Genomic DNA, 14,914 nt, shown 5'->3' with positions numbered 1-14,914 from the left:
CAAGTGCTTAGTACAGTGCTCTTCACACAAGTGATAGAGCCGGGATTAGAACCAGGGCACAGGTCATCGTGGGCAGGGAACGTGTCTACCAACTCCGTTGTATCGTACTCTCCCAAGTGCTTAGTACAGTAGTAAGCGCTTAATAAATGCCATTATTATTATTATTATTATTATTGCATCGTACTCTCCCAAGTGCTTAGTACAGTGCTCTTCACACCAGTGATGGAGCCGGGATTAGAACCAGGGCACAGGTCATCGTGGGCAGGGAACGGGTCTACCAACTCCGTTGTATCGTACTCTCCCAAGTGCTTAGTACAGTAGTAAGCGCTTAATAAATGCCATTATTATTATTATTATTATTATTATTATTATTATTATTATTATTGTATCGTACTCTCCCAAGTGCTTAGTACAGTGCTCTTCACACCAGTGATGGAGCCGGGATTAGAACCAGGGCACAGGTCATCGTGGGCAGGGAATGGGTCTACCAACTCCGTTGTATCGTACTCTCCCAAGTGCTTAGTACAGTAGTAAGTGCTTAATAAATGCCATTATTATTATTATTATTATTATTATTATTATTATTATTATTATTATTATTGTATCGTACTCTCCCAAGTGCTTAGTACAGTGCTCTTCACACAAGTGATGGAGCTGGGATTAGAACCAGGGCACAGGTCATCGTGGGCAGGGAATGTGTCTACCAACTCCGTTGTATCGTACTCTCCCAAGTGCTTAGTACAGTAGTAAGCGCTTAATAAATGCCATTATTATTATTAGTAGTAGTAGTAGTAGTAGTATTGTATCGTACTCTCCCAAGTGCTTAGTACAGTGCTCTTCACACAAGTGATGGAGCCGGGATTAGAACCAGGGCACAGGTCATCGTGGGCAGGGAATGTGTCTACCAACTCCGTTGTATCGTACTCTCCCAAGTGCTTAGTACAGTAGATGGCGCTTAATAAATGCCATTATTATTATTATTATTATTGTATCATACTCTCCCAAGTGCTTAGTACAGTGCTCTTCACACAAGTGATGGAGCCGGGATTAGAACCAGGGCTCCAGTCATCGTGGGCAGGGAATGGGTCTACCAACTCCGTTGTATCGTACTCTCCCAAGTGCTTAGTACAGTAGTAAGCGCTTAATAAATGCCATTATTATTATTATTATTATTATTGTATCGTACTCTCCCAAGTGCTTAGTACAGTGCTCTTCACACCAGTGATGGAGCCGGGATTAGAACCAGGGCACAGGTCATCGTGGGCAGGGAACGGGTCTACCAACTCCGTTGTATCGTACTCTCCCAAGTGCTTAGTACAGTAGTAAGCGCTTAATAAATGCCATTATTATTATTATTATTATTATTATTATTATTATTATTATTGTATCGTACTCTCCCAAGTGCTTAGTACAGTGCTCTTCACACAAGTGATGGAGCCGGGATTAGAACCAGGGCACAGGTCATCGTGGGCAGGGAATGTGTCTACCAACTCCGTTGTATCGTACTCTCCCAAGTGCTTAGTACAGTAGTAAGCGCTTAATAAATGCCATTATTATTATTAGTAGTAGTAGTAGTAGTAGTATTGTATCGTACTCTCCCAAGTGCTTAGTACAGTGCTCTTCACACAAGTGATGGAGCCGGGATTAGAACCAGGGCACAGGTCATCGTGGGCAGGGAATGTGTCTACCAACTCCGTTGTATCGTACTCTCCCAAGTGCTTAGTACAGTAGATGGCGCTTAATAAATGCCATTATTATTATTATTATTATTGTATCATACTCTCCCAAGTGCTTAGTACAGTGCTCTTCACACAAGTGATGGAGCCGGGATTAGAACCAGGGCACAGGTCATCGTGGGCAGGGAACGGGTCTACCAACTCCGTTGTATCGTACTCTCCCAAGTGCTTAGTACAGTAGTAAGCGCTTAATAAATGCCATTATTAATTATTATTATTATTGTATTGTACTCTCCCAAGTGCTTAGTACAGTGCTCTTCACACAAGTGATGGAGCCGGGATTAGAACCAGGGCACAGGTCACCGTGGGCAGGGAACGTGTCCGTCAACTCTTTCGTATCGTACTCTCCCAAGTGCTTAGTACAGTGCTCTTCACACAGTGAGCCATTCAATCAGTTGTATTTATTGAGCGCTTACTGTGTGCAGAGCACTGTACTAAGTGCTTGGAAAGGAGAACTCAGCAACAAATAGAGCCGATCCCTGCCCACAGTGGCTCACAGTCTAGAAGGGGGGGAGACAGACATCAAAACAAGTAAACAGGCATCAGTAGCATCAGTATAAATAAATAGAATTACAGATGTATATGTTGCCAACTTGTACTTCCCAAGCCCTTAGGACAGTGCTCTGCACACAGTAAGCGCTCAATAAACGATTGATTGATTGATGTATACACGTCATTAATATAAATGAACAGAATTATAAATATGTACATATATAAACAAGTGCTGTGGGGCGGTGGGGGGGTAGAGCAAAGGGAGGGAGTTGGGGAGGGGAAGGGGAGCAGAGGAAAAGGGGGGCTTAGTCTGGGAAGGCCTTCTGGAGGAGGTGAGCTCTCAGTAGGGCTTTGAAGGGGGGAAGAGAGCTAGTTTGGCGGATTTGAGGAGGGAGGGAATTCCAGGCCAGGGGGAGGACGTGGGCCGGGGGTCGACGGCGGGACGGGCGAGAACGAGGCCCGGTGAGGAGGTGAGCGGTGGCAGAGGAGCGGAGGGTGCGGGCTGGGCTGGAGAAGGACAGAAGGGAGGTGAGGTAGGAGGGGGCGAGGCGATGGAGAGCTTTGAAGGCAATGCCGAGGAATTTTTGTTTGATACGGCGGTTGCTACGCAACCGCTGGAGATTTTTTGAGGAGTGGGGTGACATGAGACTGAGTACTTTGGATGATGATTGCGGTGAATGTACCCTAACCTTACACTGAGATACTTAGAAAGAGCCAAAGGCACATTTTAAGCTGCTTTGCTTCTCATGAACTAGAGATTATGTCAAAGCCAGCCAATGGCTGGCAGTGCTGGAAGCTATCTGTTACTCAGGAAAAAGAGACGCTGTTTGGGAACAAGTTTATTCATAAGATTATCGTAAAACTTTCCAAAGCTCTTCGTATTTCTACCCCGCTAGACATAAGCTCTCAGAGGGTAGCGGTCATGCCTACCTACTGTATTGCACTCTCCAAGTTCTTAGTACAGTGCTCCGCTCAAGTAAGGGCTCAATAAATTCATTCATTTTCATTCATTCAATCGTATTTATTGAGTGCTTACCGTGTGCAGAGCACTGCACTAAGCGCTTGGGAAGTCCAAGTTGGCAACATATGGAGACGGTCCCTACCCAACAGCGGGCTCACAGTCTAGAAGGGGGAGACAGACAACAAAATAAAACATATTGACAAAATGAAATAAATAGAATAAATATGTACAAATAAAATAGAGTAATAGATACGTACAAACATCTATACAGGGGCTGTGGGGAGGGGAAGGAGGTAAGGCGGGGGGATGGGGAGGTGGAGGAGGGGGAGGGGAATAAATACCAGTGATGGATTGATCAATTGTTTAAACGATCACTATGTGCCAAGCAACGTACGGAGCGCCGAACGTTTTTGTAGAAAAAGGGTCCAGGCAGCTGAGAGAAGTACGGATTGGAGACGGGAAAGACGGGAGGCAGGAAGGTCAGCAAGGAGGCTGATGCAGTAATCAAAGTGGGATGGATAAGTGCCTGGTTTAACTTGGTAGAAGTTTAGATGGAGAGGAAGGGGCAGAATCTAGTGAGGCTGATGCAGTAATCAAGGTGGGATGGATAAGCGTCTGGTTTAACTTGGTGGAAGCTTAGATGGAGAGGAAAGGGCAGAATCTAGTGGTTCCTAATCCAGTGAGGTGGGATTCGGTAAACAGTAATTCCGCACTTGCCTGTTCTCATCCTTCGGGATTTTGAAGATTGTAATCCTGTCCCTTCTCAGCCTTCATCTTTCCAGACCGAAGAAGCAGCATGACCTGGTGGAAATGAAAAGGACTTGTGAGTCAGAAGGACCTGCTTTCTATTACCGGCTCCACCGCTTGTCTGCCATGTGACCTTGGGTAACTCCTCCCCATCCCCTCCCCACAGCACCTGCATATATATTTGTACAGATTTATTGCTCTATTTATTTTACCCGTACATGTTTACTATTTTATTTATTTTATTAATGATGTTGACATAGCTATAATTCCATTTATTCCGACGGTATTGACACCTTTCCACTTGTTTTTTGTCTCCCCCCTTCTAGACTGTGAGCCCGTTGCTGGGCAGGGACCGTCTTTACATGTTGCCGACTTGTCCTTCCCAAGCGCTTAGTCCAGTGCTCTGCACACAGTAGGCGCTCAATAAATACGATTGAATGAATGAATGAATGAATGAACTCCAGCAGCAATCCCTTCTCCGAAACCATGGCGTCTTTCCCCCAACAGCTTCTGGTTTTCTCATCAGCGTGGCCTAGTGGATAGAACATGAGCCTGGGACTCTGAAGGACCTGGGTTCTAATCCTGGCTCCGCCATGGGTCTGCTGTGTGACCTTGAGCAAGTCACTTCACTTCTCTGTGCCTCAGCTACCTCACCTGTAAAATGGGGGTTGAGACTGTGAGCCCCATGTGGGACAGGGGCTGTGTCCAACTGGATTTGCTTACATCCACCCCAGTGCTTAGAACAGTGCTTGGCACATAGTAAGCACTTAACAAATACCATCATTATTATTATTAAGTTGTAACTTTGGGTGTCCCATGTGACTCTTTTCTGAGTTCTCTATTCTTCTCCCTTTATATTCACTCTCTTGGAGAGGTCATCCACTTGCTTTGTTTCAACTACCACCTCTACGCAGACTTTTTTTACGGCATTCGTTAAGGGCTCATGACGTGCCAGGCACTGTACCGAGCGCCACGGTACATACAAACTGATCAGAAAGGACACAGCCCACATCCCGCGTGGGGTTCACAGTCCTAATCCCCATTTTACAGAGGAGGTAACTGAGGTCCAGAGAAGCGAAGCGACATGCTCAAGGTCACGCAGCAGACAAGTGGCGGAGCCGGGATTAGAACTCGGGTCCCCCGACTCTCAGGCCCGGGCTCTTCCCACTAGGCCGCGTTGCTTGATGAGGTTCAAATCTACCCGATTAGCTTCGATCTCACTCCAGCTATTCAACATCAGGTTTCCCGTTGCCTCCAGGACATTTCCACCCGGATGTTCTGTCAACATTTCCACATCAACATGATGATGATGGTATTTGTCAAGCGCTGACTATGTGCAAAGCACTGTTCTAAGTGCTGGAAGGATACAAGGTGATCGGGTTGGCCCACGTGGGGCTCACAATCTTCAGCCCCATTTTCCAGACGAGGTAACTGAAGCACGGAGAGGTTAAGTGACTTGCCCAAAAAGTCACACAGCCGACGAGTGGCGGAGCCGGGATTTGAACCCACGACCTCTGACGCTTTCCACTGAGCCACGTTGTCTCCCCCCTTAATCCTCTCCTCCTATCTCATCTCTGTCACCCACCCCACATTTGTTATATCCTCATTCTTCATCCTGCTCCCGCTATTTATAAATCATTCATGTCTGCTGGTCATCCCACATTAAATAATAACAAGAATAATACTATTTGTTAAGCGCTTACTATGTGCCAAGCACTGTACCAAGCGCAGGGGTAACCACAAGCAAATCAGGTCGGACACGGTCCCTGTCCCGCGTGGGGCCCACGGTCTAAACAGGAGGGAGGTCGGGTGTTAAATCCCCATTTTACAGATGGGGAAACTGAGGCACGGAGCAGGTAAGTGTCTCAACTAAGCTCACACAGCAGACCAGTGGCAGAGCTGGAATGAAAACCCAGGCCTTCTGACGCCCAGGTCTATGCTCTTTCCACGAGGCCGCACAGACGGTAACCCCTTGTGGGACAGAGACTGTGACCTGTGTGTGATTATCTTGCATCTACCCCAGAGCTCAATACAATTTTTGATGCAGAGTAAGTGCTTAATAAATACCACTATTATTAAATTACATAAGCCTCTTGTGGGCAGGGACTGCGCCTTTTTTTTTCTGGTGCACTGTCCTAAGCACTTAGTACAGCATTCTGCCCATCGTGGGTTCCCGATCGGCATTTCCATTTTTTAAAGAGTGGATTTTCCTCTGATGACTCATTTTACCCTACTAGTTAGCTGTTCGGTCCTCTCTTTTGTTTTCTTTTTTATTCTTTGGCCCACATTTTCCCAGGCCTCCGAAATGCCGGGGTGTTTTTTTTTTCCTTATAACAGCCTCCACATTTCTAGAAAGTCACTTGTTATTTTAGCTGCCCTTTTTTCCTTACTAAAACTGGCGCATTTTTTTTTTTCCCGTCGTCACCAGCTTGATGAGGTCTTCAACAGCTTCTGCTTGGCAAGAAATCAGTACTTCTTGGCCTTGGATGCAATATCAACAGTGCAGCGATAACTTTTTTTATGGTATTTGTTAAGCATTTACTATGTAGCGGGCACCGTATTAAGTTTTGGGGCGGTTACAAGCTGATCAGGACGGGCACAGTCCTTGAACCCACATGGGGCTCCCGGTCTTCATCCCCGTTTTTTCAGAGCGGGAACTGAGGCACAGAGAAGTGAAGTGACTTGGCCAAAGTCGCACAGCAGACGAGCGGAGGTGCCAGGATTAGAACCCAAGTCCCCTGACACCCCAGCAGATACTCTTTCCACTAGGCCACGCCGCTTCTCAACCTGGGCTGAATGATCTCGGACTCTGAGTTCACAGGACGTTGCTCACATTAATGCCACAAAACTAATGACCCCTGGTTGATTCCTGAAAAAAGAATTGAGCACTTCATCTGAGTCAACCGAACATTACCAAGCCATCTTCCTCGTTCTCCTATAAGGGCGTATGGGAGTTTTACATTCAAGAACGGATGAGGTGTGAAGCGATCACCAGTAGTGAGCTAGAGATTTCATAAGTAAATCGATAATAATGACGATGGTGTCCGTTAAGCGCTTACTATGTGCAGGGTATTGTTCGAAGCGCTGGAAAAGTTCATTTGAGAAGCGGGGGCGGGTTCTTCCCGCTCCAAGTTCAGGCCCGAGCTCTGAAAATAAGGCAGGCGGCAGACGAGGGCTGAGAACGGCGTGGGCCGAGACGGTCTAGGAAACACGCAGGCGTCGGGTTCTGACATTTCCAGGAGCTGAAGGTTGGTCCGGAGAGACGGAACGTCTTCAGAAAGGAAAACAAACAGGTTTTCGCCGTGCCTCAAAGGGACAGTTGTCCCTGCTATCCGCTGGATATTAGCCACGTCAGGGCCACGGTGACCCTTGCCTTAGCTTAGCTTTCAGAAATGAGAGTGCCCCAAAATTCACTGCACTGCTGAAGCACGATCAATCAATCAATCGTATTTATTGAGCGCTTACTATGTGCAGAGCACTGTACTAAGCGCTTGGGAAGTACAAATTGGCAACACATAGAGATAGTCCCTACCCAACAGTGGGCTCACAGTCTAAAAGGGGGAGACAGAGAACAGAACCAAACATATAATCATATTTAAGTAGACAGTGTGGGACCTCTGATCCTCGACCTCTTATTCTGAGTAAAAGCAACTTTTCTTGTGAATCGCTGCTGGTGTTTCTAGGATTCGCAAGCCCAGCTTTACAGCAACGTGCTTTATAACCGACAAAGCCATTAACAGAAAATCGACAGCAGTCTCTTTTTTTCCCATTCTAACTTTCGAAAGGTGGAATCAAATTGAAAAGTCATCAGTCGGTAGGAGCGGGGAACTGGGTACCACTTCTGGAGCAGGGCGAAAGCCAATAGTGGATTTTAGTAGTCACCACGGCCCACGCCGTTCTCAGCCCTCGCCTGCCGCCCGGCATATTTTCAGAGCTCGGGCCTGAACTTGGAGCGGGAAGGACGGCCCGCCCTCGCTTCTCAAGTGAACTTTTCCAGTGCCTCGAACAGTACCTTGAACATAGTAAGCGCTTAACAGACACCCTCGTCATTATTATCGATTTACTTATGAAATCTCCATCTCATTACCGGTGATCGCTTCACCTCGTCCGTTCTTGAATGTAAAACTCCCATACGCCCTTATAGGAGAAAGAGGAACCACGGTGACTTTCTCCAAACCTTGGCTTTTAGTCCTGGCTCTTCTGTCAGGCCTGTTTCCCTGGAAGCCTGCAAACTGCCAAGCAACATAAAGGAAACGCTCACCGGGTACATAGCCCGGTGATCCCGGAGGAACCTGAACAACCAGCCCGCCTTGCGGCTCACGGAAAAGGAGTCGGGTCACGGGAGCTGGTGAGGCAACCAGGGCGGAAGGTTGGATCGGTTGAAAGTGGCTTGCTGCCTCGGGCGCGAATTCGGCGTGGCCACAGTAAGCTTTTCAGCAGGAGGCCTCGCCCCTCCGCTGTCATGATCTCACTGGCATTAGGTATTTATTAAGTCCTCATTGGGCAGGGCAGAGTTCTGCGCCGTGTGCTTAGGAGAGTTAAATACAACAGAAGTGGTAGACACGCTCCCTGCCCTCCAAGAGTCTCCACTCTAGTGTGGGGAGACGAATATTAAACTACAAGTAGGGGAAGTAATGGAATATAAGGATCAGTCGATCGTATTTATTGAGCGCTTACTGCGTGCAGAGCACTGTACTAAGAGCTTGGGAAGTACAAGTTGGCAACATATAGAGACGGTCCCTACCCAACAGTGGGCTCACAGTCTAAAAGGGGGAGACGGAGTACAAAACCAAACAGACTAACAAAATAAAATAAATAGAATAGATATGTACAGGTAAAATAAATAGAGTAATAAATATGTACAAACATATATACAGGTGCTGTGGGGAAGGGAAGGAGGTAAGATGGGGGGATGGAGGGGGGATATATATATATATAAGGGGTATATATGAGGATATATATATATATAGGCATCAGCGGGGCTGGGGTGATTTACAAAGTGCTTAGGGCATGCAGACTCGAGGGCTTAGGTGATGGAAAAAGGAAGGAGAATAGGGTGGGGGTAAGAGAAATTAGGGAAGGCTTCCTGGAGGAAACCCTACATTCGTAGGGCTTTGAAGACGGAGAGAGGGGCAAATTTGTAGGGCGAAGGCGTTCCAAGAGTCCAAGGAGGACTGGGAAGTCCCCAAACCATGATGGGTAGGTGGCGGAGGACCATTCCTAGAGCCACGTGACTAATCTGCCACACAGATGGCATGCGACTTCAGTCTGCAAGGCAGAAGTCATTTCCACTAGAGTCGCCAAACTGTGAATCTGACCTAGTCCGGGGTGGCAGAAACATTTCCCCAAACGCTTGGCAGGGAGCAGGCTTCTAGGGCAATAGGCCTGATAGAAGAGCCAGGACTAAAAAAACCCAAGGTTTAGAGGAAGTCCCCGTTGCCTTGACGTGGCTAATATCCAGCAGATAACAGGGACAACTGTCCCTTCGAGGCATGGCGAAAACGTGTTTATTTTCCTTTCTGAAGACGTTCTGACTCTCCGGACCAACAGGCTTCAGTTCACGGAAATGTCAGAACTCGTGAGTACAACCTGCCAACGAGAAATTACCTCAAGAGGTGGCTGACGTGATATTCGAATTGAAAGGGGAGGAGGAAAGAGGGGAGAATGAAATGGAGACACTTCAGTGAGTACCAGACGATATACGTTGTTATGTAAGATCTTTAGAATCAAGTGGATTTGCTGTGTCTAATGGGGCTGGGCCTATTGTGAAATTAAGGTACTAGAGACTGACGAGGGGTGGATTGGAGGCAGACGGGCCACTTTGCTGTGTGTCCTTGGGCAAGCCACTTAACTTCTCTGTGCCTGCTGCCTTATCTGTAAAATGGGGATTAAGACTGTGAGCCCCACAGGGGACAACCTGATTGTGTGCTTGACTCATAGTGAGCGCTTAACAAATACCATAATAATAATAATAGCTATTATAGTTATTAATAATAATAATAATAATAAACCTCAAGAAGCTTTGGATGCGAGGATAGCAGAGTCAGCAGCAACTAGTGACCTTTGTTCAGTCATTAAACTCCATCCCCCTCATTTTACCTCCTTCCCTTCCCCACAGCACCTGTATATATGTTTGTACATATTTATTACTCTATTTATTTTTTTATTTATTTTACTTGTGCATACCTATTCTATTTATTTTATTTTGTTAGTATGTTTGGTTTTGTTCTCTGTCTCCCCCTTTTAGACTGTGAGCCCGCTGTTGGGTAGGGACTGTCTCTATATGTTGCCAACTTGCACTTCCCAAGCGCTTAGTCCAGTGCTCTGCACACAGTAAGCGCTCAATAAATACGATTGATTGATTGATTGATTGATATGTGTGTTGAGATTTTCACGGGAAGAATCGGCACTGCATAATCTGAGGGAGAAGCTGCTTTTTGTATTACCTAATCTCACCCTCACTGGGTAGGTCATGGGGCTTTTTTTTCCATTTTTAATGTACCAATAATTCGGGACATAGTGCATCAAAAACACACAAGGACTATTAGACAGACCCAGACCCTAAGCTTGTTGAGGGCAAGGAAGAGAAGCAGCGTGGCTCAGTGGAAAGAGCACGGGCTTTGGAGTCAGAGGTCACGGGTTCAAATCCCAGCTCTGCCAATTGTCAGCTGTGTGACTTTGGGCAAGTCACTTCACTTCTCTGGGCCTCAGTTACCTCATCTGTAAAATGGGGATTAAGACTGTGAGCCCCCCAGGGACAACTTGCACCTTGTAACCTCCCCAGCGCTTAGAACAGTGCTTTGCACATAGTAAGTGCTTAATAAATGCCATCATTATTATTATTATTACCCACTCTATTATGTTATACTCTCTCAAATGCTTGATAGAGTGCTCCGCACACAGTAAGCGCTTGATAAACACAACTGATTGACGCCCCCCTCTTCTTCGTTCCACTTCGTTCAACCGGCCCCTAGCCGGAGACCTCGCCGCTAACCTGATGGATGCATTCCCCGGATGGTTTCTGTTCACAGCCTTGGAAGGGAACGGTAACAGTCTCAACCCTGGCCCCAGCTTCTTCAAAAAATCCTGATTAGCTTTTACCGGATCGCCCGGGTGGTGGATTTCCTACATTCTCTGCTCTCTGCTAGTATCCACCTCCGCTCCAGGCCGTTGGCTCCGAGCAAATCAAACATCAGTCGGTCGCATTTCTAAAGCACTTCCCGCGTGCGGGACATTGTACTAAGTGTTTGGGAGAGTACGACACAGCAGTAGAACGGCCACATTCCCTGCCCACAGCGAGCTAAAAATCCGCAAAAATCCAAAAGCCTCGCTCTGCTGAATTCTCAAGCATTGTCGATTTTTTATCTATGGTATTTGGTAGGATTTTCTACGAGCCAGGCATTCCTCTAAGCGCGAGGTAGATACAAGGTGATCAGATTGGATACTACCCATGTCCCTCATGTGGCTCACAGTCTTACGACACAGCAGTATAATGGCCACATTCCCTGCCCACAGCGAGCTAAAAATCCGCAAAAATCCAAAAGCCTCGCTCTGCTTAATTCTCAAGCATTGTCGATTTTTTAATCTACGGTATTTGGTAGGACTTTCTACAAGCCAGGCACTTCTCTAAGCGCCGCCGAGGTAGATACAAGGTAATCAGATTGGATACTATCCATGTCCCTCACGTGGCTCACGGTCTTAACCCCCACTTTACAGATGAGGTAACTGAGGCACAGGGAAGCGACTTGCCTAAAGTCATACGGCAGACAGGCGGTGGATCCGGGATTAGAACCCAGGTCCTTCCGATTCCTCAGCCCGTGTTCTAGCCATTAGGTTATGCGGTGTACAGTATAATGAGGATGATGCTAAAATGAAGATAAAAGACAAGATCGTTGGGATCAAGCTCCTCTCTATAAACCTGCGTGACTCTAATTTGGCTTGAGTCAGAAGGGATGCTCCTAAAACAACGTTAATGCGGCCTACAAAGGATGTTTGTTCTGAATCCCAGCGTCTGGACACGAGGGTAGTTCATCTGACGAGTAAACAGTGATCATTTCAGTAAGTCTGGATAGTGAACATTTTGGCAAATTAATAAAGTCTTCCTATAGATAGAAAAGGTGGATAACGGTTTGGCCTTTAAGCCCGTCGTTGCTGCGTTTTATCAGAGGGGGTTTTCTTTAACGGCAAAAAAAAAAAAAAAGTTTAAAATGTTAACAGCTGTTAAGATCGAAAATGTGGCCAGTCAGTCAATGGCATTTATTGAGTGCTTTCTATGTGAAGCTTCTGTGAGAAGCAGCGCGGCTCCGTGGAAAGAGCCCGGGCTTTCGAGTCAGAAGTCGTGGGTTCTGATCCCGGCTTCGCCACCCGTCAGCTGTGTGACTTTGGGCAGGTCACTTCGCTTCTCTGGGCCTCAGTTACCTCACCTGTGAAATGGGGGTTAAGACCGTGAGCCCCACATGGGACCACCCAATCCCTTTGTATTCCCCCCAAGCGCTTAGAACAGTGCTCGGCACACAGTAAGCGCTTAACAAATGCCATCATCATTATTATTATTATTATTATTATGACGCGCCATGTACTAAGCATTCGGGAGAGTACAGCACAACAGAGCTGGTTGACACATTACCCGCCCACAGAACAACCTCCTGACCAAAAAAATGCTTCACTAAGAGATGAACCCCCTCTCAGGGTCGCTCCTGGAGAGCTTCCAGTCCTCTACCGGTTTCGGCTACGGGAGGGAGAGTCAAGCAGAGGCCTACCCATTCCATTCCTAGCTTGCCCAGTGACTAGCGAGTGGAAGTCTTCAAGACTGTGAGCCCGCTGTTGGGTAGGGACCGTCTCCATACGTTGCCAACTTGGACTTCCCAAGCGCTTAGTCCAGTGCTCTGCACACAGGAAGCGCTCAATAAATACGATTGAATGAATGAATGAATGGAAGGCAATCTGCACCAAGTCAGAACCCGCGCTGGGCAGCAGCAGCACGGGAGAGAGTCGAGAAAGGAGACTCGAGTTTACCGTGCGGAAGGCGACAATGGTAAAGTTGTTCCATATTTTTAATCAATCAATCAATCAATCAATCAATCTGTGTCTCAGTGCCCTCATCTGTCCAATGGGGATTAACTGAGCGCCCCACGTGGGACAACCTGATTACCTGGTATCTACCCCAGCCGTAGAACAGTGCTCGGCACATTGTAAGTGCTTGACAAAACTATCATCATCATTATAATAATAATAATAATGGTAGCATTTATTAAGCGCTTACTATGTGCAAAGCACTGTTCTAAGCGCTGGGGAGGTTACAAGGTGATCGGGTTGTCCCATAGTATAATAATAATGGTAGCATTTATTAAGCGCTTACTATGTGCAAAGCACTGTTCTAAGCGCTGGGGAGGTTACAAGGTGATCGGGTTGTCCCATAGTATAATAATAATGGTAGCATTTATTAAGCGCTTACTATGTGCAAAGCACTGTTCTAAGCGCTGGGGAGGTTACAAGGTGATCAGGTTGTCCCATATTATAATAATAATGGTAGCATTTATTAAGCGCTTACTATGTGCAGAGCACCGTTCTAAGCGCTGGGGAGGTTACAAGGTGATCGGGTTGTCCCATAGTATAATAATAATGGCAGCATTTATTAAGCGCTTCTATGTGCAAAGCACTGTTCTAAGCGCTGGGGAGGTTACAAGGTGATCACGTTGTCCCCTATTATAATAATAATGGTAGCATTTATTAAGCGCTTGCTATGTGCAAAGCACTGTTCTAAGCGTCGGGGAGGTTACAAGGTGATCAGGTTGTCCCATAGTATAATCATCATCATCATCATCAATTGTATTTATTGAGCGCTTACTGTGTGCAGAGCACTGTACTAAGCGCTTGGGAAGTACAAATTGGCACCATATAGAGACAGTCCCTACCCAACAGTGGGCTCACAGTCTAAAAGGGGGAGACAGAGAACAAAACCAAACATACTAACAAAATAAAATAAATAGAATAGATATGTACATAGAGAGATAGATAGATAGATAGATATCTACATAGATATGTAGAGGTTACAAGGTGATCGGGCTGTCCCACACTGTTCTAAGCGCTGGGGAGGTTACAAGGTGATCAGGTTGTCCCACGGGGGGCTCGCAGTCTTCATCCCCATTTTCCAGATGACGAGGGAATCGAGGGAATTAGTATTATTATTGATCACCTGGGCCTAGTGCACTTGAGGAGCGCCGCCGCACGTTTTAGGGGGCTGCTACTTTTGATCGTCCTGGGCTCCCTCCTGCCCAATCATCAGCGTGGCCCAGTGGGGCGGACCTGGGGGCGAAATCACCGGCTCTGCGGGGGGAGATCATCATCATCAATCGTATTTATTGAGCGCTTACTATGTGCACAGCACTGTACTAGGCGCTTGGGAAGTACAAATTGGCAACACATAAAGACAGTCCCTACCCAACAGTGGGCGGAGCCGACATAATCGCCACGTTGGTCGAAAGGGCTTGGGCACCACCGCTCCAAGGCGACTGCGTCGTATTTTTCCCCCCGGGGACGTCGTTCCAAGTGGATGTGGCTCACCGACTCATCAATCAATCAATCAATCGTATTTATTGAGCGCTTACTGTGTGCAGAGCGCTGTAATAATAATAATAATGATGGCATTTATTAAGCGCTTGTTATGTGCAAAGCACTGTTCTAAGTGCTGGGGAGGTTACAAGGTGACCAGGTTGTCCCACGGGGGGCTCACAGTCTTCATCCCCATTTTCCAGATGAGGGAACTGAGGCCCAGAGAAGTGAAGTGACTTGCCCAAAGTCACACAGCTGACCGTGGGAGGAGCCGGGATTTGAACCCCTGACCTCTGACTCCAAAGCCCGTTCTCTTTCCAGTGAGCCACGCTGCTTCTCCGTACTGTCCTAAGCTTACCGTGTGCAGAGCACTGTGCTAAGCGCTGAGACTCATCATCCGACTCATCACGGCCCCCTCCTCCAGCCC

Source organism: Tachyglossus aculeatus, chromosome 21 (assembly GCF_015852505.1).
Source record: "Tachyglossus aculeatus isolate mTacAcu1 chromosome 21, mTacAcu1.pri, whole genome shotgun sequence".
In the NCBI taxonomy this organism is placed as follows: domain Eukaryota; kingdom Metazoa; phylum Chordata; class Mammalia; order Monotremata; family Tachyglossidae; genus Tachyglossus; species Tachyglossus aculeatus.
Note: the sequence above shows the minus strand (reverse complement) of the source record.